This window comes from Cnephaeus nilssonii, assembly GCF_951640355.1.
Source record: "Cnephaeus nilssonii genome assembly, chromosome: 10".
In the NCBI taxonomy this organism is placed as follows: Eukaryota; Metazoa; Chordata; class Mammalia; order Chiroptera; family Vespertilionidae; genus Cnephaeus; species Cnephaeus nilssonii.
In genome coordinates this window covers 45,486,763-45,498,625 of record NC_137081.1, presented here as the reverse complement: position 1 = coordinate 45,498,625, position 11,863 = coordinate 45,486,763, and the positions used below count along the sequence as shown (strand labels likewise).

Below are 11,863 nucleotides of genomic sequence, written 5' to 3'. Positions count from 1 at the left end.
TAAGGCTTAAAGGGAAAGGATCTGAGCATTCTCGGTACCTTTTTTGATCTTATCTTCAGGAGGCCCATCTCCGTGTAGTATAAAATATGGGGTATCTGGAGAACTGGACTCTTGCACAGGCTGTATACTGAGAGGACTTAGACAATTTCTCTTTCCTGGGCTTTAGTTTCCTCATCTCTAAAATGAAGTGGTGCATTCGTTCTAGAGGGTCCATTCTAGCTCTAGCATCATCGTAAAACCTAATAACCAACATGTGTTGACACAAGGCATTCTACAGTATGCACAACACTGTAGGGAAACTTGTGGTTATCAAAAAAAAAAAAAGTGGCTTATCCTCTGGGACAAACAGTTTCAACAGTTACTAAATAATAATAAGCCCAATGGCCGAAAACAGGAGCATATTGCGATGTGGTTCAAGCCACTAAGACAGATCTCGAGGCATTAACTATTTCAGTGCACTACATGGTGCCTAGTAACCTTAGGAGTGAACGCAGAGTCCCTAAATTGATAGCGCACCGTATACCGTTAACATGAGAGAAAAGAAAAACGAGGTGAAGCAAGTATGAACAGCAAAAACAGAAACAAATAAAGCAAGTGAAAATTTCTCCCGCAACTGCAACTCAATTCCTACATTTTAAACTAAGGTGCAGGTGTTTGGATCTATCGTTCAGGCCAAGGGGAGAGTTTTTCTCTCCGTCTCCAAAACATCGCCGGGGGGGAGGAGGGGGAGACAGAAAGCCATAAAGTATATAATTCAAATTAACCTCAAGAAACGTTCCCAGGGCTAAACAGAAGGTCCCTTTTACGGCCTCCTCCTCTACTTCAGGCCTACAAAACGGCTGACGGCGCCCGCGGTGGCTAGGCAACTGTCCGAGCCTTCCCGGCGGTGTAAGTCCCGCCTTCTGAGCTGCTTCCGCCGCCCCGCGCACCGAGTCTCCTCCTCTCATTGGTGGGCGGGGGAAAAGGCGTCATCCCATGCGCTCACTTCCGGCCAGGGAGCGCGCGGGTTGATTCGTCCTTCCTCGGCCGCGGGTGCTCCCAGCTCGGAAATGGCGGGTAAGTTCCCGGGAAAAGTTTACCGAGGGGAGGGGGCCGGCAGGTTTGGGAAGGAATGCCGAGACCGTGGTGACAGTGCCCGCTTGGAACTTTCGGGCTCCGGCCTGGGTTCCAGAAGGCCTGCTTCGGCCTGAGAGCGCAGAACTCGGAGCGCAGCTTCTTGCGAGCCGAGGTTCGCGCCCCCGCCCCCAGCTGCTCAGGGTTCGGCGCCTTCTGCGAAGAACTTGACCCCTGGCGAGCGACGGAGAGGCCGGCGGGGGGAAAAGCGTCGCGATTCGGGTTGTAAGGTGCCAGATGCTTTGAGGCCCTGTTTCTCTTTCGTGCCTTTTGCCCACTGCTGCCTCGGCTACGCCAGGCTGGTTCTGTTCCCGCCAGCTGATTTTAACGCTTAGATCCTCCTCTTCCAGGTCCGCCGCCTTCCACTACCGGCAGCTTAAGAGCTAGCGCATTGCTGCCTTGCCCTGCACTGGGGCTCTCACTTGAATGTTGACTTGACTTGGCAGACTCCTTAATCTCTCACACTTTAGTATTTCTAGGATGGGCTTAGATTTCCTTTGAGAAAGCGGTTCCCTCATTATTCCTTCGCCTAAACTCTTCTTAAGAGTGTGTCTACCATAATGTAATTCTCTAGTGGTCATTCTATTCCGCTCTCTATTGAGTCTCCTTTACAACATTTAATAACAACATTTAATAATAATGTCTATTTTTTGGTACGTGTATGAAGACTGTTTTGATGTGCCCTATATATGCCTCCCCCCCCCCCAATTACATATCTATTGACCTGATGAACAGTTTATGATCTCTGTTCCCAGTGCCTTCATAGTAGTCTCACTACACTTTTCTGGATGTGCTGGATAGACAGGCTATATAGCTTGAGCTCTGCAGAAGTTTAAGGAAGAGCTGTAGGATCATTGAGGACACTGGTACTATAAAAGAGGGGGAACATAGGTACTGCATAGGGTGTACATGTTATAGGAATCACACCTAAATTGGAATCTCAGCTTCACCATTTAGTAGTTGGGTGCTCTCAATTAAGCAAATAAACCTCTTTCTAAGCCTGAGTTTTTTAATACGAAATGGGACTTGATATAGTATCGACTTCTGTTACAGAATTGTGGGGATTAAGCTAATGTGGGATTTCACAAGTTAAATTTTGTTGCTTAGATGATACATAAATTCTTCGAGGTGGGTTCTGTTATCTCAATTTTATAGATTAGGGTCGGAGAGGTCAAGTAATTCACAGATGAAGTAAATAAATGGTGAAGACTGGATTTGAATGCAGGAATTCTGATTCCAAATCACTAATCTATAATTGCCTCAAGTGTTCCCCATTTTCTGTGTATGTGTTTTAACCACTTATTGAAGTATTATGGCATGTCCTTGTACCCTTTTTGTTTCTGCTCATGATTTTTCCCCCTGAATTTTTACTAACTTTTATATTTATTTTGTCGGGAGACTTATTGTCATCTTTGCTTGAAAGTTCCTCTTGATAATGATTCTTTCATTAATTGTTATATATCTTGATGACTAGCCACGTTATAAAACCATTTGTTTATTCCAGTAGCTGGAATAGTTTATGACTATGCACAGATGGTAAAAATATTTGTAATACAATGAAAATTTTCTTTTCTAACCCTATCCCCATTCCTTCTCTTATCCTAGAGGTAACCATGGTTACCAGTTTCTTGTGTATACTTTCTGAGATAATCTATGCATTATCAGTTCATAGTTCTTTTAATAGTATGGAAGTACTCTGGGTATAATTTTTCCAGTATTAGAAATGAAATGTTATTGTAATTGTCAAAGGACATTCTCACTTTATTTCTTAGTGGAGCAGTAGCATCCTTTTTTATATTTCTTTTAAAAAGGCTACATAGGCATAAATCGTAGCAGGAAATTTATATTAGTATTAAATATTCAAAAATGTCAGTAATCTGTCATGTTAATTTTCAGGTGTACTCATTTATGTAAAGCAGCGCTGCTTCATAAGCTTTTATCTCAAATGACGTTTTATAATGAGCACTCATACTTAGTACATTTATTTAGGAGCATGTGAACAATGACCTATGCTTTTATGATCTATAAAAATGCTTTAAATCTTACTTTTGTTTCACTTCTAATAACAACCCTATTTTTAGGTTTGCCTATTTAAACCATTTTCAATCAGACCTTTAAAAATCTTTCTCTTAGGATTTGGTGCTATGGAGAAATTTTTGGTTGAGTACAAAAGTGCAGAGGAGAAGAAACTGGCAGAGTACAAATGTAACACCAACACAGCAATTGAACTAAAATTAGGTATGTATGCCATTTCTAAGTGGTATTCTGTATGTACTGTATGTGTATGTATAATTTAATCTTTGAAGTAGAATTTCATGTAAGAGCAGTTGTTTGTGTAAATATAGTTTTCTGCATTTATTGAACATATTCAAATTTTATTCAGTCTTGATTTATGTCATGGAGTGGGTAGATGTTTGAGAGGTGGCAAAATTTACATTTAGGAAGTACAGTGTGGCAAAAAGTGACATGAATAAGTGGTCTCAGCTTCTTTAAAATATTTACTCTTTCTTATAAAAATAATAGACAGTGTTGGTGAGGATGTGAAAAAACACTGATATAATGCTGAAGGGAATGTAAAATAATACAACTACTTTGGGAAACCATTTGGCAGGTTCTTTAAAAAGCTAAAAACATGAATTTATTGAATGACCCAGAAATTCTACTCCTAGGTATCTACCCAAGAGGAATGAAAACATATGTCTATATAAAAACTCATACATGAATGTTCATAGCAGCATTATTCACAATAACTAAACAATGGAAACAACCCAGATATCTATCAATTAGTAAACAGATAAAGTGTGGTACGTATATCTATATGATAGAATATTATGTGACAATAAAAAGGAATGAAGGTCTGATAATGCTGAAACATGGATGAACCTCAAAAACATTCTAAGTGAAACCTGACCAAAAACAAAACAAAACTACCCCATATCCTGTATGATTCTTTTTGTATGAAATGTTTGGAAAAGCCAATTCTGTCACAGAAAGTTGATTTAGTGATTGCCTGGGGTTGAAGGTGGGAACAGAGATGACTGAAAATGAGCATGGGATTTCTTTTGGGAATCATAGCAGCATTTTAAAATGAGATTGTGACAATGGTTACACAATTTTAAATTTACTAAAAATTATTGAATTATACACTTAATACAAGTGAGTTGTATGGTATATAAATTATACTTCAGTAACACTGTTTAATTATATACTCATAAATCCTGGTTCAGTCACTTTTTATGTCCCCATTTCCTAATCTTTAAAATTGAGTTGATAGTGTTTACTTTATAGTGGTTGTAAAGATTAAACGAAAGGTTAAACACAAGTAAAGTGCTTGAATAACTTAACTTTTAGAAATTCTCAATAAATGCCAGCTGCTGTCATTTAAACAATTCTATCTAATAAAGAGGGAATATGCTAATTGACCCTCACACCATCACAAAGATGGCGGTGCCCACAGCCACAAGGTGACGCCACCCAGTCCCCTCAGCCCCATGGGGACGCCTGCCTCCGGAGTCCCCTCAGCCCCCCAGCTGCCCAGGGCCAGCCCGAGGCACAGGCAAGCCTCGGATGGCGGCTGCCCAGCCACCCAGGGCCGCCTGAGGCTCAGGAAACCAGGGTCAGCTGAGGCTTGTGCTGCTGGCAGTGGCAGCAGCAGAGGTGTGATGGGGCGTGGCCTTTCCCTGATCTCCGGGTCACCTCCCGCCTCTGAGGACTCCTGGATTGTGAGAGGGGACAGGCCGGGCTGAGGGACCCCCTCCTCCAGTGTATGAATTTTCATGCACCGGGCCTCTAGTACAAACATAATAGAAATACAAAGAAAATGACAAATAAGGTAAAAGATAATACTGATCTAGATTTTTTTTCCTTGTACAGACATTATTTTTCTAAAACCAGGAGCCTGTGGTAAGGCTCTTTTATTATTTAGCTTAACAATGTCTTGAATATCATTCTCTGTAAAAATTCATATAGATCTATCTTATTCTTTTAAATTTGTAGTACACTGTGACTGTATCATAACGTATTTAAGTACTAGAAGCCCGGTGCACAACATTTGTGCACTGGGGGACGGGGGTCCCTCTGCCCGGCCTGCGCCCTTTTGTAGTCTGGGATCCCTCAGGGGATGTCTGATTGACGACTTAGGCCTGTAGGGAGCAGGCCTAAGCCGCAGTTGGACATCCTTAGCACTGCCGCAGAGGCAGGCTGCTGTGCTCGCCAACCATCAGCCCAGCTTGTGGCTGAGCAGTGCTCCCACTGTGGGAGTGCACTGACCACAGGGGCAGCTCCTGCGTTTAGTGTCTTCCCCCTGGTGGTCAGTGCGTGTCATAGTGACCGGTCATTCCGCAGTTCAGTCGACTTGCATATTACCTAAAAAGGTAATATGCTAGGATTCCGTATTGGGGATTGCTTCTTCTCTCACTATTAAAAATAATTATCCAATAATTATTCTTGTATTCATCTATACCAACTTGTGTGGTGTTCAGCTTTAAACCCACTACTTAACTGTATAACCTTGAGCAAATTAGTCCTTTTTGCATCATTCATCTATGAAATGAACATTCAATAGCTTTTGTGAGGATTAGCTGCAATCTATATATATATAAAAGCCTAAGCGACTGTTATGACTGAACGACCAGTCAGCTGGTTGCTATGATGCACGCTGATCACCAAGGGGCAGATGCTCAACGCAGGAGCTGCCCCCTGGTGGTCAGTGCGCTCCCATAGCCAACCTCCCGCGGCTGGCCAACCTCCCAAGGTCCCTCCCCCCGGCCAGCTGGCCCCGGATTGGCCCTGATTGGGACTGGGCGAGACGGCCCCAATCAGCCCCGATTGACAGCCAGGCCAAGGGATTCCACCTGTGCACAAATTCGTGCACCAGGCCTCTAGTAATGATTATAAAATTTTTAGCAAATTGCCTGACACACAGTTAATGTTCAAGTGACAACTACATAATAATATTATTAGTAACATGTTATTTTTTGTGTGACTACTCCTGAAGACTATATCCAGTGTTGGCATACAACATTGTATGGCTATTTGGGGTCTTTTGTGGTTCCATATAAATTTTTGGATTATTATGTTCTTGAAAAATGCCATTGGTATTTTGATAGGCATTGCATTGAACCTATAGATTGGTTTGGGTAGAATGGACATTTTAATGATGTTAAGTCTTCCTACCCATGAGCACAATATATGCTCCCATTTATTTGTATCTTTTTCAATTTCTTTATTCAGTTTGTACATTCTGGATATTTTTATTTCCTTTTGGTAGCATGTAACTTGTTCCCCTACCCTCTATATTTCTTTTTTTTTTTTAAATATTTATATTTTTTATTGATTTCAGAGAGGAAGGGAGAGGGAGAGAGAGATTGAAACATCAGTGATGGAGAGTCATTGACTGGCTGCCTCCTGCATGCCCCCTACTGGGGATTGAGCCTGCAACCCAGGCATGTGCTCTTGACCGGAATCGAACTTGGGAATCTTCAGTCCACAGGCCTACGCTCTATCCACTGAGCCAAACTGGGTAGGGCCCCTCTATTTCTTTAAAGTGGAAGACAATAAAGCTGGTTTAGATCTAAGATAAATATTTTTGGAAAGAAAGCTTTTATAGGTGATGGTGTATACGTTATATTGCATTAAATCAGGAGGCACATTATGTTGGTCTATCCAATAATGAGTTAATTCTAAGATCCCTTGGAAAGGTGTTAAGTGCCAGATCTCTACAGGTCTTTTCTTCTGTAAATCAGTAATCTGTTGATACTTTGGTACTCTGCAAGTGACTTGCTTTGTGAGGACAATATTAGCAATTTTTCATCTACAACTCATCTTTTTTCATTCTTCAATTGCTTAAGGATTTTTTTTGTAAAATTTTTCTTCATAAGATAAATTATATTGGGAAACTGTTCAATAATGTCAGTATTCACAGTACATACAAATACAAGTAACAGGATTCCCATTTCCATTTTGGACTGGTAGAAATTAAAGTTGGGGATAGAGAGTATTGTCAAGGATGTGGGAAACAAAGGAGTTTAAAAGCTGCTGGTTGGTATATAAACTATTACAGTATTTTTAGAGGGCATTTAGGTAGTATTTATAAAAAATATTTTAGTACTTTCACTAAGCATTTCTACTGCCAGGAATTTACCTTGTGTGTATTGTAAAAGTACAGCAAGGTATTATATATAAAGATGTCATTGCAGTGTTATTATTTATTTTTAATCCTTACTTGAGGATATGTTTTTATTGATTTTTTTAGAGACAGAGGTAGGGAGAGAAAAAGAGAGGAGGGATAAAAATCAAAGAGAAACATCAATCATTTGCCTCCGCACCCCAACCAGGGATCAGCAACCTAGGTATGTGCCCTCACCGAGAATCAAACCGGTAACCTTTTGGTATATGGGACATCGCTCCAACTAACTGAGCCACCTGGCCAGGGCACAGCATTATTTTTTATTTTTTTGTTTTTTTTCTAAATATATTTTATTGATTTTTTACAGAGAGGAAGGGAGAGGGATAGAGAGTTAGAAACATCGATGAGAGAGAAACATTGATCAGCTGCCTCCTGCACACCCCCTACTGGGGATGTGCCCGCATCCAAGGTACATGGCCTTGACCGGAATCGAACCCGGGACCCTTCAGTCCGCAGGCCGACGCTCTATCCACTGAGCCAATCCAATTAGGGTGATTTTTAATAGAAAAAAAAAACACAAAAAAACCCAAAACTAGAAACAACATAAATATTATCTTACAGTCATAAAAAATGATGTGATGATATAGGCTTCATCAACTCAGATTATTGTTGTTCGAATGTTTCCTGTAGATTTTGTTTTTGTTTCCTTGATGTTGAAACTTTTTCTTATCTCAAAGTGTCTTTTTTGGTTTTGTTTAATTTTTTCATTGTGTATGAACATACAGAAAAATATAAACTAAATCAGATGCCTCTGTCATACCTAGTTTTCTAATTCTTAGAATCAGTAGGTTTTTTCTTCTTTTTTAAAATTTTGTTGATTTGTTTGTTTATTTACTTATTTTTAATTCTTTATTGTTTAAAATATTACATGTTTCCTTTTCCCCCATTGACTTCTCCGGCCACCAAATCAGTAGATTTTTGGTACTAAAATACTCGAAGTGATTTTTTTATTTTTATTGTTCATTTGTCTCATGAGACTTCATTATAAGTCATATAATGGAAAAGCAACAACTTTAAGAAAAATATTGACTGTATAATGAAATTCTTGAAATTGAAATAACCTGTCACCTTTAATATCTTTAATATCTCTACATTTTTTTTCTTTTAAACAGTTCGCTTCCCCGAAGATCTTGAGAATGATATTAGAACTTTCTTTCCTGAATATACCCATCAACTCTTTGGGGATGAGTAAGTAACATAATAAGATGTTTGTCTAATTAATATGGCAAAAAAATTCTATTCCTTTAAAAAAAAATTAGAAATCAGACTTATTTTCTTTCCTGTTACTTTTCATGTAATTTATTTTAAAATATATATTAGAATGGCATTTTTGACATTGTGACACCAATTTACTATCTATTATTTGGTGCCATAGATGCATTATCTCATTTAATTCTCACGATAGTCTTAGTGATACCAGGTAGTATTATCATTTGTTACAATGTACATTGGTCTAAATGGATAGTTGCCTAAGAACATATGGAAAGCTGAAATTCAGATTCAGGCAATCTGACTATAGAGCCCATATTCAAAACTACTACTTTCTCTAACTGCCACTTTGGTACACTGCTTCTAGTGCAAAATACTCCCTTCTAAAGCAAGAAAGCTCAAATTATTATTCTATTACAAGTAAATAAGCAATTGAGAAATTTATTTTTAAAAGCAACTTTAAAGGTAGTCTTGGGATATTTAGCACAATGCTTTAATTTCCTGTACCTTCATTACATTATTAGAATAGTCAGTTACCTTTTTAAAAAACTGAATTTTGAAAAAAAACTTTGTTTGCAGAAAGTTGCAAGAATAGTGCTCTGTATATCCTTTATCTTGATTCACCAGTTGTTAACATTTAGCTATATTTGCTTTGATCACTCTCCTTTTAAAAAAAAAATGTTTGTTTTTCTAAAACTATGTTTTTATTGATTTTCAGAGAGAGGAAGGGAGAGAGAGATAGAAACATCAGTGAGAGAGAAACATTGATATGCTGTCTTCTGCACACCCCCTACTGGTGTTGGTGCCTGAAACCTGGTCATGTGCCCTGATGGCAATCAAACTGTGACCTCCTGATTCATGGGTTGATGATGCTCAACCACTGAGCAACACCTGCCAGGCAATCATTCTCTCTTCTTATATAAATACAGGGTAGACAAATGTAGGTTTACATTTGTGAGTACAGAAAGCACAAAGTTTATTCTTGTATTAGTATTTATTTATTAATTGTATTATTTTCCATATGAACAACTGTAAGTCTATTTTTGCCCCACCCTATCAGTATGTTGTTGTTGAACCATTTGAGAGTAGGTTACAGATACTATCTTGACCCCTTACTCCTAAGTTCTTTAGTATGGAGTTCCTAAAAACAAGGACACTTACTGTAGTAGAATTACCAAGACTCAGGAAATTTACCATTGATACATACAGTACTATTTTCTAATATGGAGTTCACATTTCAAATTTTGCCAGTTGATTTTTAGCAATTCTTTTATAGCTTTTTTTCTCCATCCTGAACCCAGTCTAGAATCACATACTACATTTAGTTGTCACAAATCTTTAGTCTCCATTAATCTGAAACAGTTCTTCAAGCTTTCTTTGTTTTTCAGGACTGACATTTTTGTAGAGTATAGGTTAGTTTTATAAATTTTCATTTTGGATTAGTTTGATTGTTTCTTCATGATTAAATTCATATAATGCATATTTTTGTAATACTGTGACAAATTGTATTTGTCCTTCTCAGTGTGTCAAAGCAGAAAGTCCATGATATCAGTTTGTTTCATCGTTGGTGAGGTTAACTTCGACCACTCAGTTTAGAGATGTCTGCCAGGTTCCTCTTTTATATTTATATATAATCTGTGGGGAAATACTCTGAGACTAACATTACCCTGTTTCCCATCAAACTTGTACCCAGTAGTTTTAAATCCACTACTGGAAGCAAACTGTTTAATCAGTATTTTACTGTGATTATAAAATGGTGGTTTACCATCTACATTCATTAGTTGACATTCTACAATAAGGAAAAGCTTCTCCCCATTATGCATTTCTTTGTTTATAACAGAATAGACTCTAGGATTCTTTTTTTTTTTAATCCTTACCCGAGGATATTTTTTTCATTGATTTCTTTTTTGAGAGTGGAAGGGAGGGAGGGGGAAAGAGAAAGAGAGAGAGAGAGTGAGGGAGAGAAATATCGATTGGTTGTGTCCTGCATGTGATCTGACTGGGGCCAGGTAAGCAGCCTGCAATCCAGGTTGGGTTACCTGACCCAAACTGGGAATCAATCCTGGTGCTCGGGCTGATGCTCTAACCTCTGAGCAACACCGGCCAGAGCTGGGATTCTTTTTTAAATTCAATGGGTTATAATCTGTTTCTGTTACTGATTTTGATGATCCCAGATTAAGCAAGTAGTTATTCTGTCAAACCAGCTTTTGAGTCCTTTTGGTGTACCATCATCATTTTGAGGGCCTGTTACTTTCTGATACAGTAAAATATTCCAGAGTCATCTTGTACATTTCTTACTAGTTCTGGAGTCAGCCATTTTCCGAAGGAACCTTGGTTTGTTGTAGTAGGGAAGGGTGTTTAGACATAGTTGACATTTAAATTATTTCCCTTCATGGTTTTTTTCTATGCATTATTTCAACATGTTTTAAAATTGAAAAATGTACCCTGACCGGTGTGGGTCAGTGGATAGAGCGTCTGCCTGTGGACTGAGAGGTCCCAGGTTCGATTCCCGTCAGGGGCATGTACCTTGGTTGCAGGTGTGTCCCCAGTGGGGAATGTGCAGGAGGCAGCTGAATCGATGTTTCTCTCTCATCGATGTTTCTTACTCTCTATCCTTCTCCTTCTCCCTTCCTCTCTGTAAAAAAATCAATAAAATATAGAAGAAGAAAAAATAAAATAAAAAAATAAAATTGAAAAATGTCTTTTCATGGAACAGATTTTGTGAATATTTCTCATTATTGACTAGTAGCCCATTTGCAGGAAGAATCCTGCAAGCGGCCGCTGCAGCCACGTGCGCTGCCACTGCTGCCACGGTTGTGGCCGCCGTGCCTGCACCCGAGGGCTGCTGCGGCCCGCCCCGCCCCGCCTCGCCCCGCCCAGGCTTTCCCTCTAGCAGCCACCTTGCTTTCCGCTTTTCCTCCCTCTTCCAAGTTGTCTTCGGTCTTCGTTCCTCCCTCCCTCAGCATATGCAAATTAACCGCCATCTTTGTTGGGTAATTTGCATGCTCGCCCTGATTGGCTGGTGGGCGTGGCTTGGGCATAGCGAAGGTGCGGTCAATTTGCATATTACTATTTTATTAGGTAGGATTGATTAGGCATTTAATGTGCTTTTAAATATTAATAATTATATTTTATTATATTGATTCATACCAGAATATGAGCCTTTCATATTTTAAACAGGTTTTATTATAAAATAAAAATGTTTTGCCCTAACTGGTTTGGCTCAGTGGATGGAGCATCGGCCTGTGGACTGAAGGGTCTCAGGTTCGATTCTGGTCAAGGATGTGTACCCTTGGTTGTGGGCACATCCCCAGTGTGGGGTGTGCTGGAGGCAGCTGATCGAAGTTTCTCTCT

The 11,863-nt window shown here is 39.3% G+C and overlaps 1 long non-coding RNA gene across 1 annotated transcript; it reads left to right on the top strand.

Moving 5' to 3' along the window:
• The first annotated feature begins 984 nt into the window (after positions 1 to 984).
• LOC307105830 lies at positions 985 to 10,087 on the top strand. Its single transcript, XR_013814054.1, has 3 exons — positions 985 to 1,056; positions 3,247 to 3,351; positions 8,413 to 10,087. It is a non-coding gene; the product is annotated as an uncharacterized lncRNA (long non-coding RNA).
• The last annotated feature ends 1,776 nt before the right edge of the window (positions 10,088 to 11,863 follow it).